The following is a 10,246-nucleotide window of genomic DNA, read 5'->3' as shown; positions in this document are numbered from 1 at the left end:
AGAATTTATTTATTCCGTATTAACCTAATTAACATTCATATAATTTCACAGTTAAAGTGTCTTCTTTTATCGTGTTAAGCAAGTAGTCTCATCTAAGCGTATTTTATAGCCTAGGCCTATGTTTTTTTTCGAGACCTATGAACTTTGCGGTAGATTAGGCCTACCCTTAGAGTAGGCTCACTAGTAGCCTATTGATTCGTGTAGGGAATATCTTGGAATAATAGTATTAAAAAGGGCAAGAAGCAGAGACTTAAACTAAATGAGGATAACAAAATTTATAAAGATGGTTTCCAAAGTAAACTCTCTTCGTTAATATTGAGTTTTGTGTAGTTTTGACATAGTTTTGTTGCAATTTACGGTTGGTTTTTTTCCCTATGAATATAGGGGTGGGGTGACAAGGGCATAATAACTTGATGGAGAAAAGATGGTTCATATGGGCAGTTATTAATCGTATTTCCCACACACCCAAACAACAAAGCATCAAAATGTACAGTAGCTACGGAAATGACTGTGATGTTTCTTAGTCAAAGCTTCTCTGTCCTAAGTTATCCAACCCACCTTCACTTTGCCTATACTTACCTAGACTACTATCATCTTACCCATCGCTACCTAGCGTACCTTTGCCTTGCCTGCCCTAACTTAATTTAGTTTTACCTTACGGTAAATTTGTATTGTATTACAGGGTGTGATTTCGAATAGAAAATATGTTTTCCTATAGTAAATAACGTGATTTAACCGAATTTGACCTTCATTTCAACCACAAAAAAACAGATCAACCAATTCGGCTAATTTAAAGTTGTCGAATTGGTTGATGTTATTACGGATGAAATGAAAGTGAAAACTGGTTAAATCACGATATTTCCTACAGGAAAACCTATATTTTCTGTTAAAATGGTTAAATATAAACAATGTTGTCATATATGATGTGTTAAAATATTTAAATATAAACCCTATGGTTAATGTCTAGGAGAGGGCCGCATGAAGATATCACTGATATTCAATTTATTTTTACTAGAATGTGTAGGAATGTATGTAAATAGTGGTATACGAGTGAGATAATTTAGTGAAATTCACTAATAGTCGAAATATCGACGATCAAACTCACGCTACTCTTGTCTTCCTCCCAGATTTTTTCTAAGTGTTGTTATTGTTGACTGTGTCTTGTTTTTAGCTCAAATGAGCCCTGTAGCTACTATAACCCGCAGAAAAACTAGTTCACTATGACGTCTTCACGTTTGGCTAATCACAGTGCGACAATACATTTTCTTACCCAGCTGTGACCAAGTTGTGGAATGATCTTCCTAATCGGGTGGTTGAATCAGTAGAACTTCAAAAGTTCAAAGTTGGAGCAAATGCTTTTTTGTTGACCAGGCAGACATAGTCTTTTTATAGTTTATTTATGACATATTTGTTTTTGATGTTGTTGATAGTTTATTATATGACATGTCTGTTTTGACGTTGTTTCTTATTTTAGAATGATTTATTGTTAATTTGTTCTCTTCATTTATTTATTTCCTTATTTCCTTTCCTCACTGAGCTATTTTTCCCTGTTGGAGCCCCTGGGCTTATAGCATCTTGCTTTTCCAACTAGGGTTGTAGCTTGGATAGTAATAATAATAAAATAATAATAACACAGTGCGACAATACATTTTCTTACCCAGCCATTTTATTTCGTTCTTAGACATGGAGGCCGTAGCAAGCACGTCATCTGATATTGCACAAGAAATTGAAATTCCAGTTTCTTGTGCTGACTGTTTCTTAAGTTACGGTGAATTTGTTTTAGCCTATTCGGGGAATATCGTAAGTCTTGTGGATTTGTGCCAGAGAGACAATTTAATTTTACAAAATAAAAATTGTCCACATTGTCACGAAGTGTGTAGGGTTGATTACAAGAAACATAGTTTTAGGTGTGATAAATCTTACATTACGAAAGGACGTAGACTTAAGCGTTGTTCTTATAAAGTGTCTTTGTTTGTGGGTACCTGGTTTTCAAAAGGAAAACTGGACATTGAAACTAATTTTAAATTTATAGTTTTGTGGGTTCACAACTGGTTTTGCTACGAAGTGGCCATTTCTGAATTAAAATTAAATAAAGGTACTGTATGTGATTGGTCTTCATTTTGCAGGGAAGTTGTAATTAATTGGGTATTTCGGCGCAGCAAGAAAATTGGTGGCAACAATTGCACAGTGGAAATTGACGTGTCAAAATTCGGCAAACGGAAATATAACGTTGGCCGAGTAATAAACGGCCAGTGGGTATTTGGTGGTACAGTGATACCTCGGTACTCGACCATAATCCGTTCGAGATCCGTGTTCGACCTCCGATTTGTTCGAGTACCGAATTTTTTTTCCCCATAAGAAATAATGGTATATATTCTATTCCGTTCCCAAGCACTCGAACAGGCCCAAAATATTAATAAAACGTGTACCTAAACAACAATAATTATCTAAATGTGTATGAAATTGGTCAGAAAATCCTATAAAACAATTTTAAACCATTTACTGTACTAAAATAAAACAATTTTAAACCATTTTCTGTACTGTAGTGAACATACCTTTGAGCAGCGGTTCGATGGCATACAGGGATGGATGTGGAGAGGATGGAAGGGGGAGGTTACTGCTTGGAAGGAGAGTCCCCTTCCATGATGTGGCGGGGTAGTTCTCCTTCAGGAGTTGTTTCTCTCTCCAATGAAAGGGTGGGCAGATCTATTTCAGGGGTTTCTTCTCTTCTTTGTCTCTTCTTTGGAGGAGAAACAGGCTTTGATGTAGCAGCTTTCTTTTCTTTTGTGAAAAACTGGTCTATTGTTAATTGTTTCTTCCTCCTCTGCAGTATTCTTCGAAAATGATGAATACCTGTTCTATTACGAATACCTGTTCTATTACGAAACTTTTCAAACCAACCCCTGCTCGCTTTAAATGTAAATGAATCACTTTCACTGGTACTCGGACTTTTCTTCACTAATTCTTCATAGATATGCAACGCTTTTTCACAAATGAACGCTTCACTAACACTTTCCCCGGCCAACTGTTTTTCTTTAATAAATATTAAAAGCAACTTTTCCATCTCCTCAATCACTTGTGGCCTTTGCTTAGTTACCGCCGTAACTCCCGTTGCAACATTCGCCTTCTTAATCATTTCTTTATGCTTTAAAAACGTAGAAATGGTCGACTTCGCCATTCCGTATTCTACCGCTAAATCGGACACTCGTACACCATTCTCATATTTCGCTATAATTTCCTTCTTCAACTCGATCGTTGTTCGCACTGTTTTCCTCTTCTCCTTCCCCTTAACACTCATTACTTTCTTGGGACTCATTATGAAAGCTAAAAAAGCAATTAAAAGCACTGAAAATCACTAAATCACAACGAATGCTGATCGCGCGTTGTCTGAGTGACGCTCTCGAGAGAACTGATGCTTCCCGAACAAGCGAGAGTGGCCGAGATGGCGCGATCATCACAAAGCCCATGCGGTCGTCACGTGTTCGGCTGGTCGAGTACCGAATTTTTGGTCGAGCACCGCAGCAAAAATTTCTCGAAAATTTTGGTCGAACTCCGAATTGTTCGAGTATAGAGTCGTTCGACTACCGAGGTATCACTTTTGCCGCGAATCACGAGAGTTTTTTTTGGTCCCCGTGGAAACCCGGGATCGTGACACCCTGCTCTCGCTGATTAAGGAGAGGATCGAGCCAGGCACTACCATAATTTCTGACTGTTGGCGAGCTTATAACTGTCTGGCAGAGGAAGGTTTTAAGCATTTGACTGTTAACCACAGCCTTCACTTTGTTGATCCCCAGACACAGGCTCATACCAATACTGTGGAGAGGAAGTGGCGGGACGTGAAGAATTTAGTGCCGAAATTTGGTAGGAGGAAAAAACGCTTTGTCGGGTACCTGGCCACTTCCTACTTCAAGTTGCATGTCAGGGAACCATCGCAATGGCTTCACGTTTTCCTCAAAGCAGCAGCACATCTTTACCAACCAACAGTTTAAGGTAAGCTTAATTAATTTATCCAGTATATTATAATGGTGATACTATAACGATGTATACAGCAGTACCATCACTTTGGAATTGGTTTGATGGATGTGTTAGGTAGTGGCCGTAAGGGGGGTCGCAGGGGGGCTCTGCCCCCCCCCCCCCCCCCGGTAGGCCTAGGTAGGGGTACAGGGCCCCTAGGCTAGGTTAGGTGGGTGTCTTAGGTTCGGTGGTGCCCTGAAAATCACTGTGGCCTTAAGGGGGGGTCGCAGGGGCGGCGGAGCCCCCCCCCGGTAGGCCTAGGTAGGGGTACAGGGCCCCCAGGGTAGCTTAGGTGGTTGTATTAGGTTCGGTAGTGCCCCGAAAAATCATTTTTCTCCTCCTCCCCCCACTCAAAAACCCCGCTTCCCACTGGGGTCCCCCATAATTGTATTAGTAGGTTTATGCTTACATTTTATGTGTAAGAGTTAAGTCTTAGTTTCTTTTTTATTCATTTCCTCATGTTTCTATGCGATATGCAACAATAATCTGGTTGTTTTTTGCCGTTTTTCGTCGTTAATACTTGAAAAACGGGTGCGGCCTTCTCCTAGACATTTACCAACATTAGTTCAACGGCGACACTTCCCTTACGGATGTGGTGTGAACGATAACATTAGCAACGTTACCAATGATACACAGTGTTACCGATGATGACGAATGGTACACAGAGTTACCAACAGAGGATAGAATTACTAGCTATACCAATGCTAGATTTTTCAATATTAAACTTACCCGATAATCATGTAGCTGTCAACTCCGTTGCCCGACAGAATTCTATGGAGGGATACGCCAGCTATCACAATACTAGAAGGGGGTGTACTCACCAGCGCCACCTGTGGCCAGGTACTACAGTACTTCTTGTTGACACCTCCTCAATTTTTCCTCTGTCGTGCTTCCGGCAAGACGTTCTGGGATACGCTTATGATCTTGGAGTATTTTCACGGCTTTTGGTGAAGTATTTCTCTCAGATTTCGGCTGTCGCTTTACTGGAAAACTTCTATATTAGCTTAGATAGCTATTATTTAGTCCTGATTAACGGTTAACGATCTTTTTGCTTGATTTGGAATCCCCACTTGGCTAACTCTTTTGATTCAAGATGTCTGACATTTCACAAGCCCCTCCACATAGACGATGTAGGTCTTGTAATAGGCGTATTCCGAAGGCCTCGGTAGATCCTCACACCGCTTGTTCTGACTGTAGGGAAAGGCCCTGTCAGTTAGAAGATCGATGTGAGGAATGCGCCGGACTTTCGGAACTTGATTTTGTCCGTTTTCTTAAGTATTCAACCAAGTTAGAGAGAGAGAGAGTTAGGAGGAGTTCTTCTCGCTCTTCACTTTTTTCCTCACCTCATGATCCCCTACCTTTTCCTCCCCCTGTAGTGGCTACCCCCGAACCTACTATTTGCCCTCAGCCTGATATGTCTGTTGTTTTGCGTGCCATTCAGGCTTTAGGCGACAAAGTAGAGTCAGTGGTTAGTGATCATAAGTCTCTTATGGCCGAAGTCAAGGAACTTAAGGTCAAGAGTGCAGTGGGTGGTATTAGTGCCAGTGCTATGACGAGTGCTAGTGTCAGTGCAGTGCCAAGTGCTAGTGTCAGTGTCAGTGGGGTGTGTGAGGGTACTTCTGTGCGTGCCAGTCGTCCTCCCAGTCCGGGACCTCTTGCAAGCTCCCAAGCCCAGGGGAGAAGCAATGTCGAAGGGCAAAAGGGTTCGGCAGGCCTTGATCGGCGCACAGAAGTATCCTCGGTGGTTGCGGGCGTGTCTTCTAGAGACCGTCACTCCCACCTGCAGACGATTGAGCCCGTCTTTTACTCATCTGCTGAAGAGTTGTCAGGCAAGAAACGTTGGACTCAGGTCTCAAGACCACTCAAGCGCAGAGTCCAGACCTCAAGAGCTCAACCTGGCTGCAGTCATTGGATCAGCTCTGACTCGCCGCAGTCATCAGTTGAGTGCACTCCTCCTAAGAGGAGTAAGGTACTGCCGCAACAGATCTCTGCTGTTAAGGCTTTACCTCAGCAGACCTTAGTGTCTGCAGACCCCAAGTTGACTCTACTGCAGTCCATGCAGTCACAACTGGCGGTCTTGATGCGTGAGTGTCAGGCTGAGAAGGTTACACCTCCTCCTGCGATCGCTCCGCCTAACCGCAGTACTGCCTGCCAGGCGTACGATGTTGAGGCTCCTCAGGATACCTTAGCACGTTCTGAGTTGACTGTTTCCAGTGGTGTGCAGCTCCCTCCGCCTTCCTTAAGGCAACCTCAGCAATGGGAACAGGAAGCTTATTCCTTACTTCCTCCGCTTCCACTTGCAGTTCCACCAGTGAGGCAACACTCTCTTGAGGTACAACAACCTCTCCCATCCATGAGTCAGACTCCTCAGCTCTCGCTGCAGCGACCTCAACCCTCCTCAAGGCAAGCACCTCAACACCTTAGCCTTGCGCCTCAGGAACCTCAACTCGCGAGACAATTACTGCGTTCTGCGCAGCCTCTACCTCATCGCTCACAGCTCACACCTCAGGAACCTCAACTCGTTCCTCAGGAACCTGCTACTGCGCATCCACCAACCACACAGCAAGCGCAACTCTTGAGTTCAGACACTCATGCCAGGAGTCAGCCCCCTCCACCCATGCGCCTACCTTCTGCTACTTCTTTGGATCAGCCTTTGCAGCCTGAGCCTCAGGTGTTCCCTCAACAGAGACTTAAGGAGGAAACCACAAGTGTTTTTGTTCCAGCTCGTGCTGATTCTGCTGTTCAGCATACCTTACCGATCTCTTCGCTACACTCTGGTGATGAGGTTTCTGATGATGAGGCTGCACACCTGGATCCCTCATCAGACGTGGATGAATCCAAGTCTTCTCCGCCTCCTATTGACTTTCGTAAGGTCTTGGCTCTTTTAAGAGAGGTATACCCAGACCACTTTGTCTCTGCTATCCCCCGCTCTCCGCCATCTGAGTTTTCGCTGGGCATGCAGCCAGCTAAGTCTACGTTTACTAAGCTTGTCTTAGCAAGGTCCTCTAAGAGAGCGTTAAGGATTTTAGGGGAGTGGTTGCAGTCTAAGCAACAACTTGGAAAGACTTCCTTCATGTTTCCTCCGACTAAGCTCACCTCTAAAGCGGGCGTTTGGTATGCCACAGGAGAGGAACCAGGCTTGGGAGTACCTGCCTCTGCCCAGGCTGACTTCTCAAGTCTGGTAGACTCTCCTCGTAGAACAGCAATGAGGCGCTCTAAGGTTTGCTGGACCTTCTCAGACCTTGATCACTTTCTGAAAGGTGTTTTTAGAGCATTTGAGATGTTCAATTTCCTAGACTGGTGCCTGGGGGCCCTTAGCAAGAAGACCTCCCCTGCGGACAAGGACTCTGCCATGCTCTTGATGTCCTGCATGGATAAGGCCATTAGGGATGGATCTGGCGAGCTTGCTTCGATGTTTGTGTCAGGGGTTCTTAAGAAAAGGGAGCAGCTTTGTACCTTCCTTTCCTCCAGCATCACACCTTGTCAAAGGTCTCAACTCCTTTTCGCTCCGCTCTCGAAGTTCCTTTTTCCCGAAGAGCTTGTTAAGGATTTGTCTGCGGCCCTGATACAAAAGGACACCCATGATCTTGTGGCCTCATCGGCTTGGAAGACTAAGGTTGCTACCTCAGTCCCCAGGACTTATCGCACCCCAGTGGCTGATACCCCTGCCACGAGGTTTATTCCGCCCTTTCGTGGTAGAGCCCCCAGCCGAGGAAGCTCCCGTCCAGACTCTTCCAGGAGCAAGTCTAGGAAAGGTTCCAAGGCTTCTAAAGGAAAAAACTGACTCTCAACATCTCCAGACAGCAGTAGGAGCCAGACTCAAGATCTTCTGGCAAGCCTGGGAAAAGAGAGGTGCAGACGCCCAGTCTGTCAGTTGGCTGAGGGAGGGTTACAGGATACCATTCTGTCGCAAACCCCCTCTGACCACATCTCCCATCAACCTCTCTCCCAACTACAAAGAAAAGGACAAGAGGCTAGCGTTGCACCAGGAGGTGTCGCTCCTTTTACAGAAGAAGGCAGTGGTTATAGTCCGGGACCATCAATCCCCGGGCTTCTACAACCGTCTTTTTCTGGTGGCCAAGAAGACAGGAGGTTGGAGACCGGTGCTGGACGTCAGCGCGCTCAATGCTTATGTCACCAAGCAGACGTTCACGATGGAGACGACGAAGTCGGTCCTAGCAGCGGTCAGGCAGGAGGACTGGATGGTCTCGTTGGACCTGAAAGATGCTTACTTTCACGTTCCTATTCATCCAGACTCCCAACCTTTCCTGAGATTCGTTTTTGGAAAGGTTGTCTACCAATTCCAAGCCCTGTGTTTTGGCCTAAGCACAGCTCCTATGGTGTTTACGCATCTGATGAGGAATATAGCAAAATTCCTCCACTTATCGGACATCAGAGCCTCCCTTTACTTAGACGACTGGCTGTTGAGAGCCTCCACGAGTCGTCGCTGTCTGGAGAATCTCAACTGGACTTTGGACTTAATCAAAGAACTGGGTCTGTTAGTCAACCTAGAAAAGTCTCAGCTCATTCCCTCCCAATCCATTGTGTACCTGGGAATGGAGATTCGGAGTCAGGATTTTCGGGCTTTTCCATCGGCCCCAAGGATAAGCCAAGCCCTAGATTGCATCATGAGCATGCTGAAGAGGAGCAGTTGCTCGGTGAGACAGTGGATGAGTCTCACAGGGACCCTTTCATCGCTGGCCCTGTTCGTCGAGCTAGGGAGACTCCACCTCCGCCCTCTTCAATTCCATCTTGCAGCTCATTGGGACAAGGGTTTGACTCTCGAAGCAGTCTCTATCCCAGTCACCAAAGAGATGAAGACCACTCTCTTGTGGTGGAAGACCAATCTCCTTCTCAAGGAGGGCCTATCATTGGCTATTCAGACCCCCAATCTTCATCTCTTCTCGGATGCATCGGACTCGGGCTGGGGCGCGACCTTGAACGGACTGGAGTGCTCGGGAACGTGGAACGAGGAACAGGGAACGCTCCACATCAACTGCAAGGAGCTTCTAGCAGTTCACTTAGCCCTGTTGAACTTCAAGTCCCTCCTGCTAGGCAAGGTGGTGGAGGTGAACTCCGACAACACCACAGCCTTGGCTTACATCTCCAAGCAAGGAGGGACCCATTCGAGGAGCCTATACGAGATCGCAAGGGACCTCCTCATTTGGTCAAGAAGTCAAAACCTCACTTTAGTCACGAGGTTCATTCAGGGCAACATGAACGTCTCAGCAGATCGCCTAAGCAGAAGGAATCAGGTCATTCCCACGGAATGGACCCTCCACAAGAGCGTGTGCAACAGACTTTGGACCTTGTGGGGTCAGCCTACCATAGATCTGTTTGCCACCTCCATGACCAAGAGACTTCCGTTGTACTGTTCCCCAGTTCCAGACCCAGCAGCAGTTCATGTGGATGCTTTTCTGCTGAACTGGTCCCATCTCAACCTTTACGCATTTCCACCGTTCAAGATAATAAACAAAGTCCTTCAGAAGTTCATCTCGCACGAAGGGACACGGCTGACGCTGGTTGCTCCCCTTTGGCCTGCAAGAGAATGGTTCACAGAGGTACTTCAATGGCTGGTCGACGTCCCCAGGACTCTCCCTCTAAGAGTGGACCTTCTACGTCAACCTCACGTAGACAGGTTGCACCCAAACCTCCACGCTCTTCGGCTGACTGCCTTCAGACTGTCGAAAGATTCGCTAGAGCTAGAGGCTTTTCGAAGGAGGCAGCCAGTGCGATTGCCAGAGCAAGAAGGGTTTCCACTCGTAGAGTCTACCAATCTAAGTGGGAAGTCTTCCGGAGCTGGTGTAGAGCCAATGCAGTATCCTCTACCAATACCTCTGTGACCCAAATAGCTGACTTCCTATTACATCTTAGGAATGAGAGATCCCTTTCAACCCCTACGATTAAAGGGTACAGGAGTATGTTGGCTTCAGTTCTCCGCCACAGAGGTTTGGACCTTTCTTCCAACAAGGACCTTCAAGACATCCTTAAGTCTTTTGAGACTTCTAAAGAGCGTCGTCTACCCACTCCAGGCTGGAACCTAGACGTAGTCTTAAGGTTCCTTATGTCACCTAGGTTCGAACCTCTCCAGTCAGCTTCCTTCAAGGACCTTACCCTCAAGACTCTTTTTCTCGTCTGCCTTGCAACAGCGAAAAAGAGTCAGTGAGGTTCATGCCTTCAGCAAGAACATTGGTTTCACGACCGAATCTGCAACATGTTCTTTACAGCTCGG

General features: G+C 45.8%; 1 long non-coding RNA gene across 1 annotated transcript in view; it reads left to right on the top strand.

The window, feature by feature from the left end:
• LOC137640709 (uncharacterized) overlaps positions 1-10,246 on the top strand; it is a 40,397-nt gene that overhangs the window by 365 nt on the left and 29,786 nt on the right. The window lies entirely within an intron of this gene.

The sequence above is a fragment of the Palaemon carinicauda genome, chromosome 5 (assembly GCF_036898095.1).
Source record: "Palaemon carinicauda isolate YSFRI2023 chromosome 5, ASM3689809v2, whole genome shotgun sequence".
Classification (NCBI taxonomy): Eukaryota; Metazoa; Arthropoda; class Malacostraca; order Decapoda; family Palaemonidae; genus Palaemon; species Palaemon carinicauda.
The sequence above is the reverse complement of the archived record's forward strand: the minus strand, read 5'-3'. Positions and strand labels throughout refer to the sequence as shown.